Consider the following 22,862-nt stretch of genomic DNA (forward strand, 5'->3'; position numbering starts at 1 on the left):
AATGTGACCCAGTGCACAAGGATATGTCGCACCACTAACCGCAATGGACATCTGCGGGCACGGCCCCGTCTGGCTTTATTCTGCTCTCCCGTGCATCTTACTTCGCTTAGATACCACGACGTGAGTTGAAGTTCGTTAGAGTACACTTACACTAGTCATATTGTACAGAGGGGTTTTAAACGAACCTGACGATCACCCCCGGCAAGTGTCTTTACGAAACTGAATAATTACGGTATACGTATCGCATCCTCTGAGCGACCATCAGAGAGATCTATTTTGTTTTTAACAGCAGAGCTGCTTAAGCTTAAGCCTGGTCCCTTGGCGTTCGCAGAAATAAATACAAAGATAAAAAAGCTCCTCCGGTGCGACGCGTGGTCGCCCTTAGCTCAGCCGCATAGACGGAGCCAAGCCTCGCCAAACTATGACGTCATTGTGCGTGCCGGCACCAATCGACCTTTGAGAACACTGCCCAGCGCTCGTGGCTTGATCTCTGGCGTGCTCTTCTTCTCGTCAGTTCACGTGCGTTCGCGCCTCTTGTGGAGACACAGAACAGCTCGCGCTACAGACGCTGAGTTCGCGAAGCCGAACGCGGCCCACATTGGGAGGGGTCTGAAGGCCTTCGGACAAAACGATCCGGGCCTGCCAGTCATGGAGAACGTTCAGCGGCAAGTTCGGAAATCTATCTGAGGTGAAACATCCAGGTCTCCGGCGAAGGGAGAGGGGCCGCCAGCTCTGCTCTTTCTCCAGCCTTTCACCACTAGTGCAAGCCGCGCCAATTTTTTTTTTAATTCGCTTCCACGCAAATCGACACGATAAGAGCGCTGTCGCAATGAACTTATCTGATTATTTATTCCTCAATATCGCTTTTATCGCGAAAATTCAGTGCTACGCCAGTGCGGTTTACGAATCATATAAGCATGCTGGTACCGCTTAGTGTGTTCGCGTTCCAGCAGTACTTACACCATGACACTCCGGGGTCCACAAAGGGGTTGCGAAAGCTGAATTGTCCACCCCCCCCCCTTTATCATCCGGCCCCAGGTGATATTTCAGAAAAGGGATAATGCGGTTTAAAATAATTCGGATAACAAAAACTATCTGGCTCAAAATGAGGCCACAAGCATTCCTGGTTTGGTGCTCGAATGACACTGTATACTGGACCGGGTAGACGTCCGTAAGCATTGCGGTGTCCACCCATAGGTGCGACAAATTACGCCTGCTGCTGGACCTTTCTGTCAACTTTCCAAACAATAAATTCCTTCATTAGACGTCCGAAGATTACAAAGCCTGCTTCCAGCACTACACTAGGTACAGAACGCGTCGTGCACGCGATAAATGAGCGTCATAGATAAGGGAAGAAGCTCGTGCGGAAGACATCCTAGCCAAAATTGAGAGCAAGGAGTAAAGTTACCAGGCTGGACACGCAATACGGAGTCCTGACAACCGGTGTAACAACAAGGTAACGGAGTGGATACCTCAAAAATGGGAATTAGAAGTCAGAGAATACAGATAACTTGGTGAAGGAAGGAATGGTTGGTGACAAAGGGATCAGATAACACAGGATAGGAGATTTGGGAAGGGCTTTCTTGCTGCCATTGATGCTGACGCTGATGGTGATAACAAAGTTTTTTCTGCTCTTGCAAATTTTACAGGGCTACCAGCAACTGCGAGCGCGACTAGCACCACAATAAGCAAACGCATCAATGCTGGAACCCAGCCGAACAAGACAATAACAGAACAGTCCGGGTGTGAGGGTGACTGCCCCTTTTTGGCTGGAGTATCTGTGTGGAAGCCAATAATTTGTTTTAACACGAAAGTGTTTTATTCCGGGGTACACAAACATTTGAGTGACGTCATATCCGTCACGGAAGTGACGCCAGTACAACGAAGCAAGCGGCCTGTAAAGGGTGCACCCCTGCACACAGTGTCTTCTTGCGGGGATGCAGCCTTTAGAACCGAAGAGTACGTTATACTTCGGGTTGTTCGTTTTCGGGTTTTACATTTTAACACGAAGGTGTTTTACGTTGGGATACATCGAGATTTCACTGACGTCATATCCGTCACGGAAATGACACCAGTACACCTGTGCCGAAGCGACCCGCCAGCAGGACGTCGCTCGCCAAGCGCACCCACAAGACAGCCACCGACCCGCAAATCACGCTCAGCTGCAGATTTCGCTGCACATTTAACTTCCGTGTTTTACCGATTCCTATGACAGAGGAATCAACCACATTTTTTTCTCCTATGCTTGCAACCCAATCTCTGTGACAGTTGGTATTTAGCTCACTTGGCTGAAGTGAAGCGAGGCCTCGCACCGTGCCGTGCAGCGCCGTTTTGACGGGAGAGCCCGGGGGCCACTGCGGACGTGCCCTGGGGCGCCAGCCGTCAGGGACCGGCTCACATGCGTGCTTGATGGTGGTCGGCGTGGTCAGGTCGCCGTACCGGTGCTGTCCGGCGACCGAGCAGAGTGAGGCGCTGCCAGGCCGCCATCCCTGCGGCAGCGCCTCTTCCTCTTTGACGACGATGATGATAATGGCACATTGAAAATTGCGCATACCCACTCAGGGAGGGTGGCCGAGAATAACCTGGTTTAGTGATCGAATTCAACTAGACACAACGCAGACAGGGACCAAAAGGAAGGGTATAGTCAGTAGTGTGAAGAAAAAGGAAAGGAGAGGAGTGGGGGTTGAAAATAAAGGGTCAACTTTATCTGAAAAACTGTCTCCGAGGTAAATGAGTGGACGGTGTGTGGTGGCCCCACTTTATGCGACAAAAGCACGTGAAGAGTCAATGGTAGTCGTATGCGTAGCAGGGGAACTGGTCAGCGTCCATGCTTGAACTCATCGCGGTGATATGAGCGGCTGAGCCATTCCCAGTGGTGGTCCACTGGTTGGCTGATATGTTCACGAAGTTGGTGATCTTCCAAGAACAGCATAGCGCGGGGTAGTAATGGCCATATTCGCTTCTCCACGATGGACGCATACGTGGTGGTCGTGGGCGTCGGCAGGATTTTGTCTTGCGCAGGTAAAACCCGTTGCATAGCGAGCGGAGATGGAGAAGGCGGAGGGGAGGGGGAGAGTGGTGGTTTGGCATGGGGGGAGTGCCCCTTGTGCACCGCCCCCCACTGCCAACGCCCATGGTGGTGGTGTTGCAGTTGATGCCTGCGAGCCCTGCGCAGCGTTCTGTCGCAGCACCGAGACAGTGATGACAGCGACCAGTTGCTTTGAGATGAAAATGTACATTTACAGGGAGTTATTTACAAAGGAGTAATAATCTCGATGGCGTCATTGATGGCATAAAGTACAGAGTCTAGACCTGTATGTAGCCTCAGAATCTTATCCTGACAGAGCTGGCTCGTCAGGGCGTTTCCAAGCCGACTCTGAAGTTGAGCTGATGCTGCAGCATCGGTATATCTTATTCATTCGAGGGGGGAGGGGGGTGGATTTCAGACGTTTACTGCATTTTGTGGAAGAGTAGAGTTGACGCAAACAATAGATTTGGTGACTGTGTTAGCTTCGATTTGTGATGAAAGAGAGAGAGAGAGAGAGAGGTACTGTCACGGGACATGGCGGACAATGTCCCATGGCGCCATGGCCAACCATCCCCGATGATGACGAGGGAGTGGCTGGCGGGGTGGGTATCAGACTCTCCCCAGTGTGTGAAAAGAGAATTGATTACGAACCACATATTAGAGGCACGCATCTGGAGTCAACATTTAACCGGCTTCACTTTCCGCTTTTTACCTGCGCTGTTCTATCAGGCGCTTCACTCAACACTGGCCCTATACACCAGCCACTACAGTCGTTTTCAACTGATCTTTCGTTCTTATTGAGCGATTTTGTTTTATACTTTACTCATCATACCTAACCACTGATTTGGCGCTCTTTGCCCCAATTGGCCTTGCGCCATAAAAATCCAACTATCATCATCATCACTAGGCGTTTCCACCCTACAAGTTTTCCACAGGGATTTTGGGTCCACCCATAACTTTTATGTTGCGGCGACAAGCTGGTTTTCCTGTTAGTCAGCTGAATATTCTCATTTATGTGTTTTTAATCTTGAACCTACTTATAAATTCTAAGAATTTCTTTCTTTACTCTCTTTTTTTAATTTTGGCACCTGAAATCATATAGTTCACATCCTGATTAGACACACAGCTTCTTGGCCAATCACCCGGTTAGTTAGCCATGCTCTGAGGCAACCAAATAACTTATCAACTATCCCGGCTCATTGAAGTGCCGCTTTGCATCCTTGGGTTTGCCATCTCAGCGCCGCAGTACTTTCATTCAGGGCTTCTGAGACGGGGTTCAGCCGCTGGAATATTTGCTATGCTCTCCTAAGCTTGATTAAAAATAATAATCGATTCTGATTACAATTTGCATTATTTACTCTCACTTTGAATTTTTGTAAATTTTAGGGTCCAAAACACTTTCCAACCGCCATGCTATCCTTATACAGTGCCCAGTAATTAGATAAGAAACCCTTTTGTCCAACCACTGATGATGTGGCACATACCCAAACAGGAGATCCCCTGTTTGGTATGTGCCACACCCGAAGAAACAATCACAACAACGATGCAGCCGGCACGGACTCTCTGGTGGCCGCCATGCACTAGCGAGAACCTTTTATTTAAATCGAGAAAACGCTCAACCTTCAACGCATTCTCTGTTGCTCCCTGAACTGGCAAATACCCTCGAGCGGGCGCTTGTCATTTATTGGTGTTGTTCCTGGCTGCGACATTCTGTTTCCTAGTCAGTACAGGCACGGCACTTCCTGTTACACCTAGTGCCATCTGGTGGTCAACTTTGGACACTGCCAAAATCTTTTTTATCAACTGCTAAAACGAGCTGGCGACGGATGGCCTGTGTGGCCTATACCAAGTAGTGTCGCAGCTTGTGACGCTTCCGCCCTGGGTTCGCGCTCCAGCAACTCACCCTTTACTTAATTTTTCGGCGTTTTACTAAAAAAATGCTCCCAAGGATCAGTTCTACACATTCTTTTTTTAAAATATGGGTGGTTTAGTATCCTGTAGGTAGTGCGAAGAGGCGCCCATCACAACGTTTAATTAAAGTTGTGGATTCTGTTGTATCTCAAGCCCACCGAGTCATCATACGTGGCAGAGAGATGCAGACGCCACCTCGTACCCACGGAAAAGGGAGCCTTTATTCTTGTTACATGCTATTTATAACCGGGCTGCGGGTACTGATAATGATACTCGAAATTGCCATCTTAGTACTGTGCGCCCCCTGGTGGCATGAACAGAACTACATTACTCAACACAACATCCCCTCCTCCCAAAAAGGGGCAGCACACCGTCACAAGGGGCAGCACACCGTCACTGCAATGTCTCATAAGTCATATTGGGCAAGCCACGCAGGCTTGCGTCGGTCTTTGGTGGATCGCCGTGGAGCCTCACTTTCAGCACTCGCCTCAGTCCCACCATTCAACACGTTCCTTGGTACACTCATGTCTGTGACATCAACACTCGGCACACCAGGACTTGCAGTTGAAGTTGGAACTGCCGTTCTGTCGGTGCTGGCCGGGGCAGTAAGTGGCTGGAACAACTGGACACTCGGGGACTGTGCTGCTGGGGAGCCGGGAGTCCGAGGGGAAACGCAGGTTGCATCTGTCGCCATTATGTTGTATCTCAAGCCCACCGAGTTACCATACGTGGCAGGGAGATGCAGACGCCACCTCGTACCCACGGAAAAGAGAGACTTTATTCTTGTTACATGCTATTTATAACCGGACTGCTGGTACTGATGATGATACTGGAAATCGCCACCTTAGTACTGTGCGCCACCTGGTGGCATGAACAGAACTACATTACACAACACAACAGATTTCACCGGAAGAGCCGAGTCTGCAGGGACTTGGAAACAGAATGTCGTTGTTGTTCCTTCCATAGAGTTTCATACTAATATATATTAGAGAAAAATCTGGCGCCAGTGTCTAAACGAGCCACACTACAGCGAAGGTTCCGTTATGTATGCTGGGTAGGCGCGTTCCACTTGTCCTTAGAATGTCTCATGAACAGGCTGAAAAATTGTCTGTGACCTCAAAAAAAAGTAATGATGTTATTGTAAAGTTTGTTTAAATTTGTTTTGTTATTAAAAAACTAAGCCTCAGAAACATTTATTTTTTATTTTTCAGGGATTACTTAGAAGCATCATGCAAGACGAATGAAAAAATGTTACCTTTTTTATTTATTTTGGCTTTTGGCTTCGAGACAAAAAAAGAAGCCACGAGGCTAGCCAAGCTATATAGGCGAGGAACGTCGCTAGCTGCTACGGCGGCGCCCACGACGGCGTATAGTTGTAGCGATAGATTTTCCTCTAGTATATAGTAGTCTGAAACATAGAGTTGGAACTCTATGGTCTGAAACTCATTGATTTCTTCATTTCTGGCACATACCCCCAACGGCGTATGTTTCTGGCGCTACATAACGAACATCAACTTCTTCCTCTTCGTCCTTCCATCGCACGACATGTGACGCTGTTCCCCACAACGGATAAAAACACTTGGTCTCCTAAGTAACCGCCGTTCTTGACTGAGCGACGGGCAGGACCGTAGGACAACCCCGAAAACAGAAATGGTGCGCGGCCGTTCGTTTCATCCTCACAGGCATCGGTACCAGGAGCGTCTGACATTTTTTTACGGCAACAAGACAGCCAGCCGACGTGAAAGACGAAGAGGGAGGGGGTCGCGCGAGCCCCGGAGCGTGAAAGCCCCGCACGTTCCGAGGCCGAACGTCCCTAGTGAAGATCGAGCCCCCGGGATCGACCGTGGTCTTGGCGCTTCGCCGTCACATGGTGAGTGAGACGTCGGGCCCAAGTCGGGTTCCAAGTACCTAAGCGGCGCGCCCAGTCTCGAAGTCTTTCGGCCGCCTTTCCATTCAAACGCCCTGTATCATTGGCCCATGCAACGCCGCGGTAGCTCAGAGGCGCGACCGTTGGTGATGCCAGTTTTGCAGTGAAGCTGTATACGGCTAAGGTACAGGGGAATTTTTGTGTCGGTGGGCAAAAACTCCTAGCACTTACTTGTAAAAGCAGGCTCTGCTTCATTAGCACGCTCTGCTTCAGCTGTGGCCAGTTGTAAACTGGCCTGAGCTGTTCTGATACGCTGCGTTGTATCTTGGAAACGTGGACAGATGCAGTGTTTCTATCCGATGGTTACATTAGGCACTGGGATCGTTATGTGGCAAGCGCGCGAACTCGCGATCGGGTGGCGTCATGGTGTGCATAAAGGGCAACGTGCACGCGCTTGTACGGCCCGGACTTACGAGAGGGCGAAGACGTTGACTCCCGTTAGGTCGGTAGTGTGAAAACCAATAATGTATTCGGGATATACACGATACAGCTTGACTGGCTGGCCAACCACTGGGTAGAATCATGTCATTGATTCTTTGGGCGCCTGCTCGAGGGGTGTCCCGTAACTGGAGGTCTTAGGGACTGAACCTTCGGGGCATCTGAGGATTTTTTCACCATGGATCAGCATGGTGTAACGTGCGACGCTTGTAACTGGATTCGGTGGTTGTATTCCGTTTCGTCAACAGTACAGAACCGGCCCATCCTGCACGGCGGAAAGCGTCAACTAAATACATTAAATAAGGCAGCACACTGCGCCTCAAGCAATCTCATGTGTACCTAACCTTTATTATTACAAAAAAGGGCACAAGTACTCGTTTAGAACATTAAAAATGACTCGACAAAAAAAAAAAAAAGAAACATGTACGACCTAGACCTAGGCTGTTAAAATAGGAACCAGAGTCTCTATTTAAAAGTTCCAAAGTTCGTACTACAGAACTTCTAGCAGCTGGTCAAAAGAATGTCGCTGTAGTGTTAAAACGAACCAGTAGATGGCGCTAGATGCTTCCATTTCTGTACCGCTTACGAAACGGAAAAGCGCGACCCGGTGAGGCGACCGGCACGAGGTTAATGCAGTACAGCAAAAGCGCACGCACAGGTGTAAATTTAGCACTAGGGTTGCTCATTGGTAGAGCACATCAATGATCGAAGGCGATACGGTATAGCAGATCATAAGCTCCCCGCTTGCGTCGTGTTGGCCTTTAATTGTATTTAATTTGGAAAAGAAATCCTAGGTTTTGTAAAAAAATGTCTTTTTTTCGCGTGTTTTTCTCTAGTGCCGGGTGATCCATTATATGCTCTAGGCGTGCACGTCCGCCTAGCTGTTTTGTCGGCGTGCCACTCTTAACGACAGGTCGCCGTCAGATTACTCCCGCCGGCTTAGGTAGTTTCTATTATACCGGCAACCGTGAGAATTACCGTCAGGAATTTCTCACGGAAGTCACCTCTGATTGGCTAAGCACGCCCCCAGGAGGTTTTATGGGGAAAAATTTTAGATGCAACGCATCTCTTTAACTCGTCTTGTCCCGCGTCGTTGTCGCGGCGTAGTCCGCATCCCTCCCCCATTCTCCTCGCCGCGGCAGCTGCGCGCTCCGCCGCTCTCACCGCAGCGCCATCTGTGCGTCAGCGCAGTCAGCGTGCAGCTTGCGCTCGGCTTTGCTCGCCCCCGTCGCCGTGCCAGCTATGCGTTAGCGCGCAGCTTGCGCTCGTTTAAAAAAATTACACAATCTTCCCGCGAGGGGAACCATGGGGTAGATGCGACGCATCGGGGGTGAACATGCTGCGTAAATAGGATACACAACAGCAACCCACACGCTGACATCGCTAACATAACGGAAATGCAAAGGCAACCCCCGCCCCTCGCGGGAAGATGGTGTAAATTTTTTCTAAAGGTAGTGTCTATTATCCCGGTAACCGTGAGAATTACCGCCAGAAATTTCTCACGGCACTCGCCTCTCATTGGCTAAGCATGCTACACAGAGAATTTACGGGATAAATATACCCTAAAAAGCGCTGTCTGCAGCTGCCCCTGTAGCGCTGTGGTATAGCACTTGGCTTTAAACGAGAAGGCGCAGGTTCAAGTCCGACATCGAGATGTTTTTTTTAGATTTCAGATTTTTTCGGTCATCATGATTTTGTAAATACTTTTTGATACTCTGGTTTTTACTATATCAATAGATCGACGCACAGGACTTCTAGAATGGGTTGAATTACGTTTAATACAGGTTGTGTTCTGTGTCGTTGGGCTGGGTTGGTTTATTGCAGTTGGGCTGGATTTGAGTAGGTTATGACGCGTTCGGTTAGGTTACGCTAGGTTCGGTGATGTTATGTTATGTTAGGTTACATTGGGACGTAATATTATTCAGCAAATTTTAGGCCAGCCGGCTTTTATGGAAACTGCCGTGAGAATTTCCCGGATGTAATTTTCACGGCTGCGGTGAGATTAGACGCAGCCCTTCCTAAAAGCGCGTTCCTACGGATGCTCCGGTGGCGCCTTGTTATAGCACTTTATTTTAAACGAGAAGGCTCAGGTTGGAGTCCGGCATGGCCAAATTTTTTTTTCTTTTTAGCGTCCGAATTTTTTGAAGTTTTCGTTCATGGTGATTTTGTTAATGCTTTTTTATCCTGGTTATTAATATATCAGAAGATCTACGCGCAGGACTTCTAGAATATGTTGGTTTAGGTTAAATATAGATTGTATTCTGTGTCGCTGGGCTGTTTTTATGCTATGATTGTTGCAGGTGGGCGAGGTTTGGGTAGGTTATGATGCGTTAGGTCGGGTTGCGTTAGGTTAGGTTTTGTTAGGTTACGTTGGGAGGTAATATTATTCAGTGGATTTTAGGCCAACCAGCTCTTATGGAAGCTGCCAAGAGAATTTCCGGGAGGTAATTCTCACGGTTGCTGTGAGAATAGACGCAGCCAACAATTCATGGAGATAATCAGTAAATCCTATGAAGCAGTGGCGATTTCTCAGTCCCTTTCCGTCTATGTATTTATGACGTCATAGAGTATTGTTCGTGCGATTGGCGGCCGCTGACCTATCCCACCTCCAAAAAAACATTACTAGGCGATTGTAGATGGGCCTCCAGTTTCGTTTGATTGTATGACTGGAATGATAACGTACACTGATAACTGTTTTTAGCTCTGGCCAATATTTCGTCCCTCCTGCCCTTATTACGTCACTGTGGCGCGAAATTTGAGTTTTTGAGTACTGTTTGTTGCGGTTTCTGATTAAAAAAACGTTTTTCGCGGCTGGAACGGAGTTGAGTGAGCTACCAAAGTTCTTTCAAATCGAACAATGTTGCATATTGTCTTCATGAACTCTTTAACAGTTGTCTGATATTCGGGAGGTTTCGGCTCTTCTTCGTCGACGATGATAGTAATTTATGATAATTTGAATGGTTACTTGCTCTATCATCGTCGCTGGTAGCGTGACCCGTAGAAAGGAGATAATGATAATAACTTCGCACAATAACGACTTCCGCTTCCGCGAATCATTAGGGGAGGAGCGGGGCGATTTGTTATCAGGCGGCTTTTAATTCTGGGTTTCCGTGAAAAAAAAAAGAAAAAAAAAACGGCCATCTTTCTGCACGTCTTAGTCAAAACGCGTGAATTAAAAAAGAATGGCAGATTACTTTGATTTGGTTTGGTGGAGGATGTGAGTTGTGTAGGCAAGGATAAGCGGTTGTGGAGGGAGAGGGAAACGCGCCATTGTTAAAGCTTGGACCAAGCTTATGCTTCTTTAATTCCCTTTTCTCTGTATATCTGCGCAAATAATAACGAATATATAGGACAACTCGGCACTTTTGATCGACCGGGCAGTCGGCATTTGTAAGAGTGGAGGTATAGCACAGATGGGTGTATGTCTAGTGTCCCTTAGAATGAGTACAAGTTAAGGTACAACGGGAATACCGATGGTCTCGTGTGCAGTGATCGGGAGGTTGGCCCAGGGAAGTACCAGAGGCGCATCCCAAGCATTCCAGGATGCCTGAAGAGGAGGACGATGATGACGCCAAGAAGAAAAAGAAGTCCAAGGGAAAGAAGGGCTCCAAGGGGAAGAAGGGCTCCAAGGGGAAGAAAGGCTCCAAAGGGAAGAAAGGGTCCAAGGGAAAGAAGGGCTCCAAGGGAAAGAAGGGCTCCAAGGGAAAAAAGGGCTCCAAGAAGGGATCTCCAAAGAAAGGATCGGAGTCTCCGAAGAAGGGATCCAAGAGCCCTTCTCCCGATAAAGGATCTCCTAAAGCGTCGGGTAGCCCATTGCCCTTCCCAGCTGCCGGTCCTGTTGTATCGGTTGACTGGTCACAGAGGTGAGAGCCTGCTGCTCTATTTTCGCACTCGGTTAATTTATTTTGGTTCTTATTTTTTCGATTCATTTATTCGATAAATTTGCGCAAAAATAATGTGAGAAAATACTGGTTAAAGAAACAGAATAAACAGCATAAATTTGGGAACACAAGGAAACACATGTATAAAAATGATAGGAGTAAAGTTACGGGAGAGGAAATGAGTTTCCTGAATCAGAGAACAAACTCAAGGAGGATATCGTAGTTCAAGTAAAAAAAAACTGAAATTGTGTTGGCCACGTAGTTAGGCGAAATTACAGCCGGTGGATCACCAGGGTGATAGTGAATACCGAGGGACGGGTCCAGAAGATGGGGAAGGAAATAACCGGATAGAGTGGCTTTCGTTCTGCAGTGGACCTAGTAGGTTGTTGTTGTTGCTGTTGTTGTTGTTGTTGTTGATGATGATGATGCAGGAATGAGTGCAGTGTCAAGGGGAACAAATAATACAAGAGAAGAGAAAAAAAATCTACGCTAGTACGTACTACGTATACGCTATTACGTATCAGTCGAGCACGCAGTTTCTATCTGGTCTCAAAGCTATGTGTTCATTTCAGGAATTTAAGAGTATTATTGACCACAAGAGTACTTGGCGAAGTACGCAAATCAGCCTGCTGTCGGTGTGTACTAATATAAATAGAACGATAGCGGTGCGGGACACCGTTAAAAAATGAGGAGTGGTCCTCCATGATTCGCACATGGCCCCCTGCCCCTAGTATAGGTGGTATTCGTTAAAATGTTCAGCTGTCAATTTCTTCGCTTGGCAACACTGGAAACTGCCAAAGACATGACCGATGCGCCACGGACGTGGCACGGCTTGGCGCGGCTTGGGCTGCTCCGCCCGCACGCCAAAGAAAAAAACACCGGCGTGCGTCGTATGCTCCGTTTCAACCCGATTCTCAACGGTGGTGTCAACAGAGATGTAATTAATCGCACTCACATTGGACTTGAGGCAATACTTTGCGTTCAGTGAGGTAGAGTTTGTAACGTGAAACAGTCATGTGCTCAGCACGGACAAGTACCGCCATCCCACGGAGCCCTACGTAACCAGTGACGGCGCACTCACACGGTTGTCTGCATGCGCGCCCCGCCAGTGAATACAAGCAATACAAGGATAACAGTTCAACGCACTAATATATTGTAAGCCAGGCCATGGGTAATAAAATAGACGTTTCGTGAGAATGCGCGTAAAAGGACCTTTGTAACATCCATGTTACCTCTTTAAGGCGCCAAGTCACAGTCTTCAAAGCGAAATCTGTAACGCGAGAGGAAAATCTTAAGGCCATATCGAGGCGACACCCAGGAGACAGGAGATTGGTGCACTGAATTCGGAGTCTGATGTTCAATAAAATGTGATCGCCCAAGACGCAATCGGGAAGTGCAAGGGACGCGTGATAATGGAGTCCTAAGATGGCCGAGAGCTAACTCGTCCCGGATGGGAAGTCCAAGAGAACGGCCGTTGAGGTTCTCTGCTGTTGTACTCGAATAGGGACGACAGTACGATTCGCAATAATTGACAATTAAACTTTTCGGCCATTGGTATTTCGGTTCCGGCTTCATGGCGAGGCCTTGGAGGCAGACATTATGGCAGTTGTGTAGCGTGAGCTACACTGGCCGAGGTTAAGCAGCTTCCCGTGGCTCCTGGAGACTCATGCTGCGCATGCGCGAGGAGCAGTGACGTCTCACGGCGCACAGGTGGTGCGCCGGAGCCACAGCCGCCACCGCGACTGAACTGGACTGGATTCGATTGGATTGATTTGGATTAAATTGTATTGTTTTGGATTGGACTGGAATCGTTTTTTTCACAGTAAGCACTATAATAAGTTAATCCTAGACAACCAGGAAGCCTAAGAATAACCAGCTGAACCTTACCTCACGCTACGTATATCCTGGCATAGCCAAGCTAAGCCATTCTAATTTTTTACTCGTTCAGATGAATACACCAAATTAGTTATTGGCCTGTGTTGGTAACAGCAGCTCTTTTCCCAGTCAGCCGCGGGCGTTGTGACCTTGGGTTCTACTGCCAGGGGTTCGGAATTTGAAATGGAGCAACCCGTGCAGGCGGCGTGGTCAGTCCGGCATGTTCGGCGACCTGTCACCCAGCCAGGAGCAGTTTCTGGTGAACGTGCAGTACTACGACAATGCTCCTCCTCCTCCCGCCTACTACGACTACGGGGCGCCCATGATGGGGCAGCAGACCGTCATGATGGCGCCCATGGCCGGCGACATGAGGCGCGCCGGCAGCGGAACGGTCATCTCGTCCACCGAACGGGAGTACTTTGAGGTGAGCATGCGTGCTGCGGCGCACGGGAGCGGAACCCCTAGAAAGGGGAGAGGGAAACCACCGAAGGAAAAATAAAAAAAAGAAATAATTAGGAAAATACCTTCAGTGACTTTATTTTTTTTTACTCACCTAATGTGTGTTTGTGTGCGTGTGTGTGTTTTCATCTTCTCAGCGCACAAAAGACAGGACAAAGGGGAGAAAACACTCCCCCCTTACCCCCATCCCCCCCCCCCCTTTTGTCCTGTCTTTTGTGCGCTGCGAATATGAATCTGTACCAACTAGCCCGGTTTTCTACGCGTGTGTTTTATTATATTTATAAGCTCTCTCTCCTTTACCTCTCATTTCTAAACATGCACTTCCCCCCTCCCCCACAAGCAGGCGTTCCGGTTTCCACCCCTAGGTTTACATAAATTTACTCAAATTAAAAAGGCTGTGTCTAATCTCACGGCAGCCGTGAGAATTACCTCCGGGAAATTCTCACGGCAGTTTTCATAAAAGCTGGCTGGCCTTAACTTTGCTGACTAATATTACGGGCCAACGTAACCTAACGTAACATAACCTCACTGAACCTAACGTAACCTAACCGAACGCGTCATAACCTACCCAAATCCAGCCACCCTGCAACAAACCTAATCTAACCCAGCCCAACGCCACAGAACACAACCTATATTAAGCGTAATTCAACCCGTTCTAGAAGTCCTGTGCGTCGATCTCTTAATAAAGTTAAAACCGGAGTAAAAAAAAAGCATTAACAAAATCACTATGACCGAAAAATTCCGAAAGCTATATATATGCAAAAAACAAAAGACATCGCAATGTCGCACACGAACCTGAGCATTCTCGTTTAAAACCAAGTGCTATACCACAGAGATACAGGGGAAGCTGCAAGCACGGCTTCTTAGGGAATATTTATCCAATATAATCTCCGTGTAGCGTTCTTAGTCAATGAGAGGCGACTGCCGTGATATTCTGACGGTAATTTTCACGGTTGACGTGATAATAGACACTACCAATTAAAAACGCAGAGACTTCGAGACGCCATCGTACTCCAAGCAACTTTCCGATATTTATTTTTTCGCCACTAAAATTGCAAACTGGCTGACCTTCAGGGGTGAAAAAAAATAGCGAAGCTGCATGTGGTTTGTGCTTGTTATCCACAGACTCAGAATGCTCAGTAGAATTTGTTGACAGGAAGGTATTTTCGTCGGCAACGGTCTAATTAGTGTTGCATCATGGCGGTGATGGGAGCAGTCATAGTGCATTTCACCCAACCAGACCAATCGCTTCCGCTTACTGAATAGCCAGAGTCACTGTTAATTATTGATAGCGACGCTTGCTAGTCAGTGAGCGGAAGCGGTTTATCCGGTTGGGTGAAATCGAGACAGACTGATCAGTTGCAGTCGCGAAACAACACCAGCGAGGATTGCTGTACTGGATGCGAGCAGTCTCTTGATTTTTACCCAACTAGCCAAACCACTTCCGCTCACTGACTAGTCAGTCATTGTTATTAATTAACAGTGACTCTGGCTAGTCAGTGAGAGGAAGCGGTTTGGCCGGTTGGGTAAAATCAACACAGACTTCTCCCATCGCCGCCATGATGCGACACTATTAGACCGTTGCCAAGTACGTCTTTCGTAACCCCCCCCCCCTCTCCCTGCGTACGCCCGTGTAAGCATGAGCCGTGTAATCATTACTACTTATGAAACATTTGATGTTGCCGTCATAAGCGTAATCCACTCTAAAAACGTAATCCCGTCCACGTGGGGGACGAAACGTCCTTCGAGTGGAACACACATACCAAATAATAGTGAGCGGACACTCACATTCGCTCGGCATTGTGTTGACTGCCACGTGGTATTACCGAGTGACTGCTTGCTGGCCAGAGGAGCAGTCGCAGTGCTTGTTATTATTACAAGCAGAAGTTGCCGTAGAACCTTGTCAGAAGCGCCACGGTGGCTCAGTGGCTAAGGCGCTGTGAGAGCACGAGGTCGCGCGTTCGTTTCCCGGCCGCGGCGGCCGCTTTTCTGATGGAGGCGAAAAGCAAAAACGCCCGTTTGTACGAGATTTCGGCGCACGTTAATGATCCCCAGGTGGTCAAAATTAATCAGGAGCCCTCCACTACGGCGCACCTCATCGCCGGCGTTGCGTCGGTGCGTTAAACCTTACAATCAAAACCTGGTCAGCCCGTTGAAGGACGGTATAACCGGGTACAACCCTGCATCAGTGCATAAAAGCATTCCAGAATTTACATACTCAAGTATAGTTTACTGTGCTGTTCCGCGTTGTTGAGAAGGCGCAGAGTGGCACGAATTAACCCTTTTTGACACTGGCGGTGTCAATTGACGCCATAACCTAAACGTTCCTCTTGCCCATGGAGAACGAAAGCAAAACTGCCAGTTTTTTTAGGGAATTGTTCTTCCAAGATATCTGAAGCGATTGATATCACTGTTGTTTCATTTTAGTGGGGCTGCACGCTACAAAGAAGCTCCATAAGACAAAATTACGACATTGAGGCTGAACGAAATGGCGGTCCGAGTTTTATTCCCAAAATTTACAAATAGGAGTTCTACGAAGTTCATTTTTTGTTTGTAGGTTCATGTAGCCATAAAGTTTTGGAAAATATGCAAAAGTGATGTCTGCTCAAAATAACATTTTTAATTACCAGATGTCCTAATTGCCTCGTTAATAAATCCGTTATTATTTGCACTTCGAGCTCTACTTTTCAGGGCTTATGGGACCCTAAAATATAAAAAAGTACACAGAAAATATTGTTTCGCTAGAAATAAAAAAAATCAGGGCTGAAAGTGTTACGCGGCTTTTTTTAGCAGCTACTGGGCTTACCCGTCGTGCGGCTGTAACGGCATTTTATATACGAATATTCGGAATACGGAGGGATGAACTTCGAAATATTGTTGCATCGGAGGTCTAGAGGAAAAGATGTGCGTATAAACTTTTTTGGCGGCAAACATACGGTTTGTAGAGGATAAAATGAATACATTTTTAGGAAAGAGGCCTTACCGTGTTTGCACGATTCCAACGCGCACTTTTTTTTTTGCTAAAGGTAGTTTTCAAATTTGCCTGCGCGTTACAATCGGACTCCAGAGATCGGCTTTAAATGGCCAGCAGCATAGTCATAACTCCACCTGAAATCCAACCCAATGTAATCTAAGCACGAGGAATTTTGCTGCCGAAGTTACGTGCGTCAAATAGAATGTCTCGTGAGAGGTACGTGGTGTTCTGTCGTTTGCATCTGAGAGGTAGAATTGGCGCCAAGTTATTCTTATTTGTAATTTTCTGAAGTAAACTTACGTGGGCGTTACAATCGGGGGCGCGTGAGAATCGAGCAGAGATGGTATTCACCACCTTGCTTAGACGTTTATCTGCAAAAGGTATCCTGATTTTATAGATTATATCATATAGGAAGAACTTGCACTTTTTCGCAAAAAGAGAGGGCCCTTCACAGAATAGGTTTGCTCCGTACCGAGCTTTTTTCTGTTTTCGCGGACTGAAGGTCAAAAGAATTCAAGCAATGAAATATGATGAAAGGTAAAACGAAAGCATGCACCAATTAAGAACAGGGCGTAACCAAAACGTTATCCATTGTAGCAAGAGATGCGTAAGGGAACACCTGCAGTCACTATCCCACGCATGGCTCATTGTACATGGGTGTTAGGGAAAATAAGCGGGGTTATTCTTGCAACAATTCCCCCTTCCTTTTCCGCTCCTCCTCGCCCGCGCCCGCTTCACAAGGGCCTGTAAAGCGTGCTTTGCCTGTAGGACACTACAGTTTTGCAAAGGTGACCACTTTACAGCGCCCCTAAAAGAAGGAAATTTAATCCAGTGCTACGTACGGAGTTCTACGAGTTTTCCAACGCTCCGTGAATAGTAAGAGGGTCTATAACTAATGGTTCCAAACACCACCGGAGTGGTAACTAGATCGAAACTGTTTTGCTTTAAACGCAGTCATGCTACGTCGCAACTACGTCGAAACGAAAAGTCATACTGTCATTACTGCTGGCAAAAGGTGCAACAAACAGAATCTTGTGCGTCTTGTGAGTTATTGGTGTGAAAGCACTGAGTGCTGGCAAACTGAAGAAGTGAATTGCTGTAAATAGTTCGCTTAAGGGTTTAAAAAAGATTAGAGGGGGAACTAAGCCACAACAGAAGGTATGGGCGTGTCTCTCGCATAATGTACTGTTTGCTGCATAAGAAGGTAGAGGAGCAGCAAAACACACGAGTTGTGCTAACACGACGCAGTAGAAGTGCAGCGATTGTAGATGCGGGCTTATTACAGTTGGTAACCGAATGTTATCCCGCGTTTCGGCAGTTTTTACTTCATAGAGCCGTAATCCGCGCAAAATCTATTCACCGTTAGATGAATTGAGTATGCTAAAGTATGTATTATTGTTATATATTAATTGCGTGAAATGAATTATGTTATGAGGAACGCTCAAAAGTTTACTGTACGCATTGCAAAGTGCTTAAGAAACCAGGACGGGAGAGCAGACGAAGGACGTCACGTAGGGCTAATGGTTTCTCGTGCCTTTTTTTTAAATATTACCCTTGACTATCTAGCCAGCTGCCTCTTATTCAAATTAGTTCAGTACTCTACATTCCTTTTGTTTCACAGTTTGGTCTAGTTCTGCAGGTGATGTCATTTCATCCGCCATACTATTTTTTTATCTTTCCTACATTTTTCGAATAAAGGGTCATTTTTTTTACTTCCGCAAAGGGTTCGTACGCCTTCCTCATGGAGCCTACGTGCCGTGCTCCTACGGTCAATGTACCTAAGTTTCACGGCTACATTGGAAGTTGACGCGCAGGCGCATCAGACAGATTTATGCTTTGCCAACAACACCAGTCGAGCACTTCCGGTGGCTACTTTTCGGTGCTACGCAGTGTTCTAAATATTACTATGATTGAGACCACAACCTTACTTTGCGGATAAAAAAAATTGAGCTGATTCTGACATAAAGTAGATATCTTTTGACACATTCGTTGCAGCGCTGTTAAAGTGCCTTCAAGGGACCCTGCAACACTTTTTTTTAACTTTTTTATATATTAAATGCTTTCAGAACGTAATCAACAAACGCATCCAGGGCTTAGAATAGGGGGTCACAAAGTACCTTCGACAAAAATCACTGCTCTATGCCCATCAGATAGCTTGGAAACCTGCTCAAAAGCGTTTCCCCTCCTTCTCGGGTCCTGGCGTTTTTTGAGCGTTCGAATTACGTCATTACAGCAATGTAGCGGTTACTGGCCGCTTCCTTTCCGTTAAAGCAATAAATGCACTTTAGAAAAAAGCCACAAAGCAAAGCTGAAACGGAAGGCAGACAGTTCTGCTGCGACGAGCAAATCACGCAATGCCGCTCCGTGCTGTTCATAACAGCATCGAAAATGCTTTCAGATGCGAAGAAAAAGTGAAAGCGTTTATCGGAAGTGTTGCGGAGTCTCTTTCAGAGGTCTGTGGGCTTCGCGTAGACAAACTTCTCACATCACCGTCGCAATAGCGTGGTGGTGCAGCCATGGGTAGCGACTGCAGTTTAGGTGATGAAAACACTCACAAGAAGCGAAAAACAAGAGCCACAACAAAAATAAGGCATGACAAACCAACCAAAACAAACTAAAAAAAACTTCTGTGTTCCTCGCTCTATCAGATGATTGTTGAATTTCGTTGTAACTAACACTGATATAACAAATTATCGGCTAAATATGAACTAAATATGAAGTTGCTTGATTTCAGTGACACTTATTCTTTTTTATAATCGGTAAATATGAACTAAATATGAAGTTTGATTGCTAACGCTTTATTTCAGTAACACTTGAGCCGCCACGTCCGATATCCGCTTTAAAAGAAACATTTGGTTCTCGCGAGGCTTAAAACTTGAAAGCTAGTATAAAAAGAAAAATGAAAAAAATTGAAGGATAACACAGCTAATTTTAGTCGTTCGAAAAATTTGCTTAACTGGCACCCTTCTTTAAATAATTAAGAGCGCAAGCCGGCTTTGTCAAACGAACTTTGTTCCGTTGTTTCCCCTTCTCATGTTATAATCCATTTATTTTAGAATGCCACAAGGACACAGGTAATTATTAGATCGCTTATAGTGGGTTCGTAGCTTAGAATAATGTGTTTTGTATCTAGGATTTTGCACGAGCCATACTGCCGATTTGTTAGAGCCGATTTTTACATCTACCGTTACAACGAATATCAGATATAACGAACAAATTTACTGCTCCGATACTACTTCATAACAAGGTTCTACGTTTTTTGAATTGTGGAACGCCCAGAATTGTTTTCCTGGTAATGTACAGTGTTCTTGTGCGAAGCCAGAGAGACGAGACCAGCCCAGTCGATAGCAGGAGTGAAACTGTTTATTTAGTGTCTTAAAAAGCTTGTGGTGGGCCTGGACAGATGGCGCTGGCTAGAGCCTTCCGGACAAATGAAGAAACTGTTAGCAGATGGCGGAATACGGAGAGGAGCTAGACGCTGGTTGGTATTTATACATAAAGCTCCGCACACAATGCAGTGTGTCTAGAGTGTCACCCAGAAATTTCAGCTTTGTGCCAGCTGCGCATGAAAAATCTTGCGAGTTACTCCGCCGTAGCCGGTGGGTCGGCCGCGTTCTTCCGCTTAAGTCGGGCCACAAGATAGAAGCAACGCTTTGAAGCATGTTATATAGGCTTACTTTTAGCCCATAATCTCTCCGCTTTTCTCCACTGTTCCATGTTTTAATTTAACAAATAGTAAGTGCAACTATAAAGGTGCACTTCCAAAATTGTTGCTGGGGGGGGGGGGGGGGGGGGGGGAGTGCGTAGCGGGCGCATGCAGTGTTAAAAGGTGGAGAATGTGTGTAAGCCGTGAAGCACTGTCGCAAAATTGCTGTTATTTAACTTAAACTTTTTTTGCTGCGAAGTGGTACACCTCTAACCAGCCAAGGAAATTTTCGTGCCGCGTCAGCAGAAATATTTCAGGCTACTACTGGTTACACAAACATGCCAGGCTTCTTCTGGCTCCTGGGTACACCCAGGCTACATGAACAAACTAGTGGCATCACCAGGGAACGAACCTGGGCCCGACGAGAAGCGGAGCGAGAAGCCGTCGTCTTGCCCACTAAGCTACGCCCACATGTGGAGGCGGGGAGACAAGCGGTGGTTTGGATTCATCGTCTGTGGAGGGGGAGGGCGCTTTTTGGAGTCGAAACATGAAACAAGAGCGAGGGGGAGGCAATGAGAGAGACGACGCCATAGCTGCGCGTGCCGCCATCCTCCTCGCCCTTTGAAAAACGCTCCTCTACATTTTCTTTCTGCCGACGCTGCTGCGTTTGGGACACCGCCCCTCGAATCCCAGGTAATGGCTGGAAGAGTCTCTGGTTCCACTCTTTGTAGAGCCACGTTTTCGAAATCAAGTGACACCGCATGGTTAATCGTTGGGGGTGCCGTTTACAGCTTCGCAGTCCAAGCACCTTCACTGCGTGGATTGGAGCCAATTGTTTGTTTCAGAGCACGTAGTATAAAAAATGAAGAAAGCTCACACTAATGCGTAAAACTTGAAGGTAGTGAAGCCAATACGCAACAGTAGCGTTTTTCCCCTTCTTCACCTCGCGGCGTTGTTTAAGCCTCGCCGCTGTACGATAAACCACAGCTGGATGTTACTCTTCCTCTATCGCGCACGGTTCTGCGCCGCACGTGGCCTCGTGGCCTTCCTTCGTGGCGCGCCTTTTCGATGTGGCGGTGGCCTCCTCCCCTTCCACCGCCCCGTCCCGCGCACGGGTCCCGCGCACTTCTCCTTTCCCTCCTCACCTATGTCTCCCCGTTATCGGGCCGCTGCTCCGTGCCGGGCGCTTGCGAAAGGGAGTGTGGTTTGACCTCTAGCACTCAAGGGCAAAACTGGTCACCCCGCGAAGACTGCCCGAGGTAGCGTAGTGTAGCTTGCGGTACAAAAGAAACACGTCATGCCATTTCCAGTTGTTGTCTGCGCCAGGAATTTTTGAGCCAGCTGGCATTTGATCTTCGAATAAATACTGGTGTTTCTACGGACAGTCGACGTTAGAAACGGGAAGATGGACTGCATAATGCGCACATGGTCCTTCTGGTGTCATTCTTCTCGCTGATTACGTTAATTTTCTTCGCACAGAAGCCTGTCAACTTATTCATCTCACGAAGTTGTCCCGTCATGGTGCAGGTCACGTTTTAAACACTCCAAGAGTCGCCGTTGGTCCTCTCCACGGCAAAGCTGCAGAAAGATCAATCGAAGAGACCGAGAGCGCAAGTTGGACGAATGACGAAGTACAGAATTTTTGACGCAAAATGGACATCCGCGCCTGGGATGCTGCGCAATTCAAGCGCCACGCACGCCTTACGTGTTGTTTGCCTTTTTACAACGACGCTTTGTATAGCTACCCTTCGGCAAAGGTCAATGTGCATCCATATACGCGTCGCGTGGCACGAAAACATTTTCGTCTCCAGTTCCTCGGAAATACTGTTTAGCTTCCAATCCAATTTAGTTGTGCTGGAAAAAAAATCGCACAGAAATTGGCCGCTAGCGCGACTGTATCGTAACGCCGAGTTTCATATACTTACCATGATTCGTTCACAAGTTGTAAGTGTAGCAGATTTCCCGCCTGCTGTGAATAAATGGCTCTTTACGGAGGGAGTATGTTCACAGAAAATGGTTGTATACTCCTGTCACATTGGAACTTTCACTCAGCGAAGCGCTCGACGCATCGCTGTTGCTACACTGGTTTCAATCCCGATTGAGAAGTTGCACAGGTTGCACTCACATACGCCAGATGGTGCCAGAAATGCATTTCGCGGCCGGCGCCGGGTAACTTTGCGTGGTCGTAGGTTATGAATGCTATCGCACGTTTGAGTCAAGTTATTTGATAAAATTTGTGGCGTTAGTTGAAGCTGTCCCTTCTGTGCCATTACTCATCGTAGGCGAGAGTATCACCGCTTTCGTCCGATCGCGCTTGGGGAAATGGAATTAAGTTCGAGCGGGATCGGGCTCTTCGCGATTGAAACTGGCCGTGTAGCAGCGCCCGATCCGGAAGGAGTTCCATCCCGATAGACTCAATCGTGATTCGAAGTGCCCGTGTGACAGGGGTGTAACGCCTGTTTTATCGAAGCTATCCCGGAACAAATTACACGAGAACTAGCCGAAGAGACTTCCCTAGCATTACGCCTAGTTTCATCAAATTTTCTTAATGACGTAGTTAATTCAAGTCATAAACATTGTGGATTTCCCGTCTGCTGTCAATGGACAGCACCGTGTTTGTCCGTTAGGATACAACTCCAGTCCTTCCAAGTTCTGGTGTGATGAAATCCCCGCGTCTTCACCACACCGCTTCAGAATGACTAATCTAAGTGGCCTAGTGTGAA

General features: G+C 47.3%; 1 pseudogene; it reads left to right on the top strand.

Moving 5' to 3' along the window:
- The first annotated feature begins 10,847 nt into the window (after positions 1-10,847).
- The window catches only part of LOC144146254 (uncharacterized), a 49,925-nt pseudogene continuing 37,910 nt past the window's right edge, over positions 10,848-22,862 (top strand).

The sequence above is a fragment of the Haemaphysalis longicornis genome, unplaced genomic scaffold (genome assembly GCF_048455015.1).
Source record: "Haemaphysalis longicornis isolate Haplotype H1 unplaced genomic scaffold, Haemaphysalis longicornis Haplotype H1 scaffold_7, whole genome shotgun sequence".
In the NCBI taxonomy this organism is placed as follows: domain Eukaryota; kingdom Metazoa; phylum Arthropoda; class Arachnida; order Ixodida; family Ixodidae; genus Haemaphysalis; species Haemaphysalis longicornis.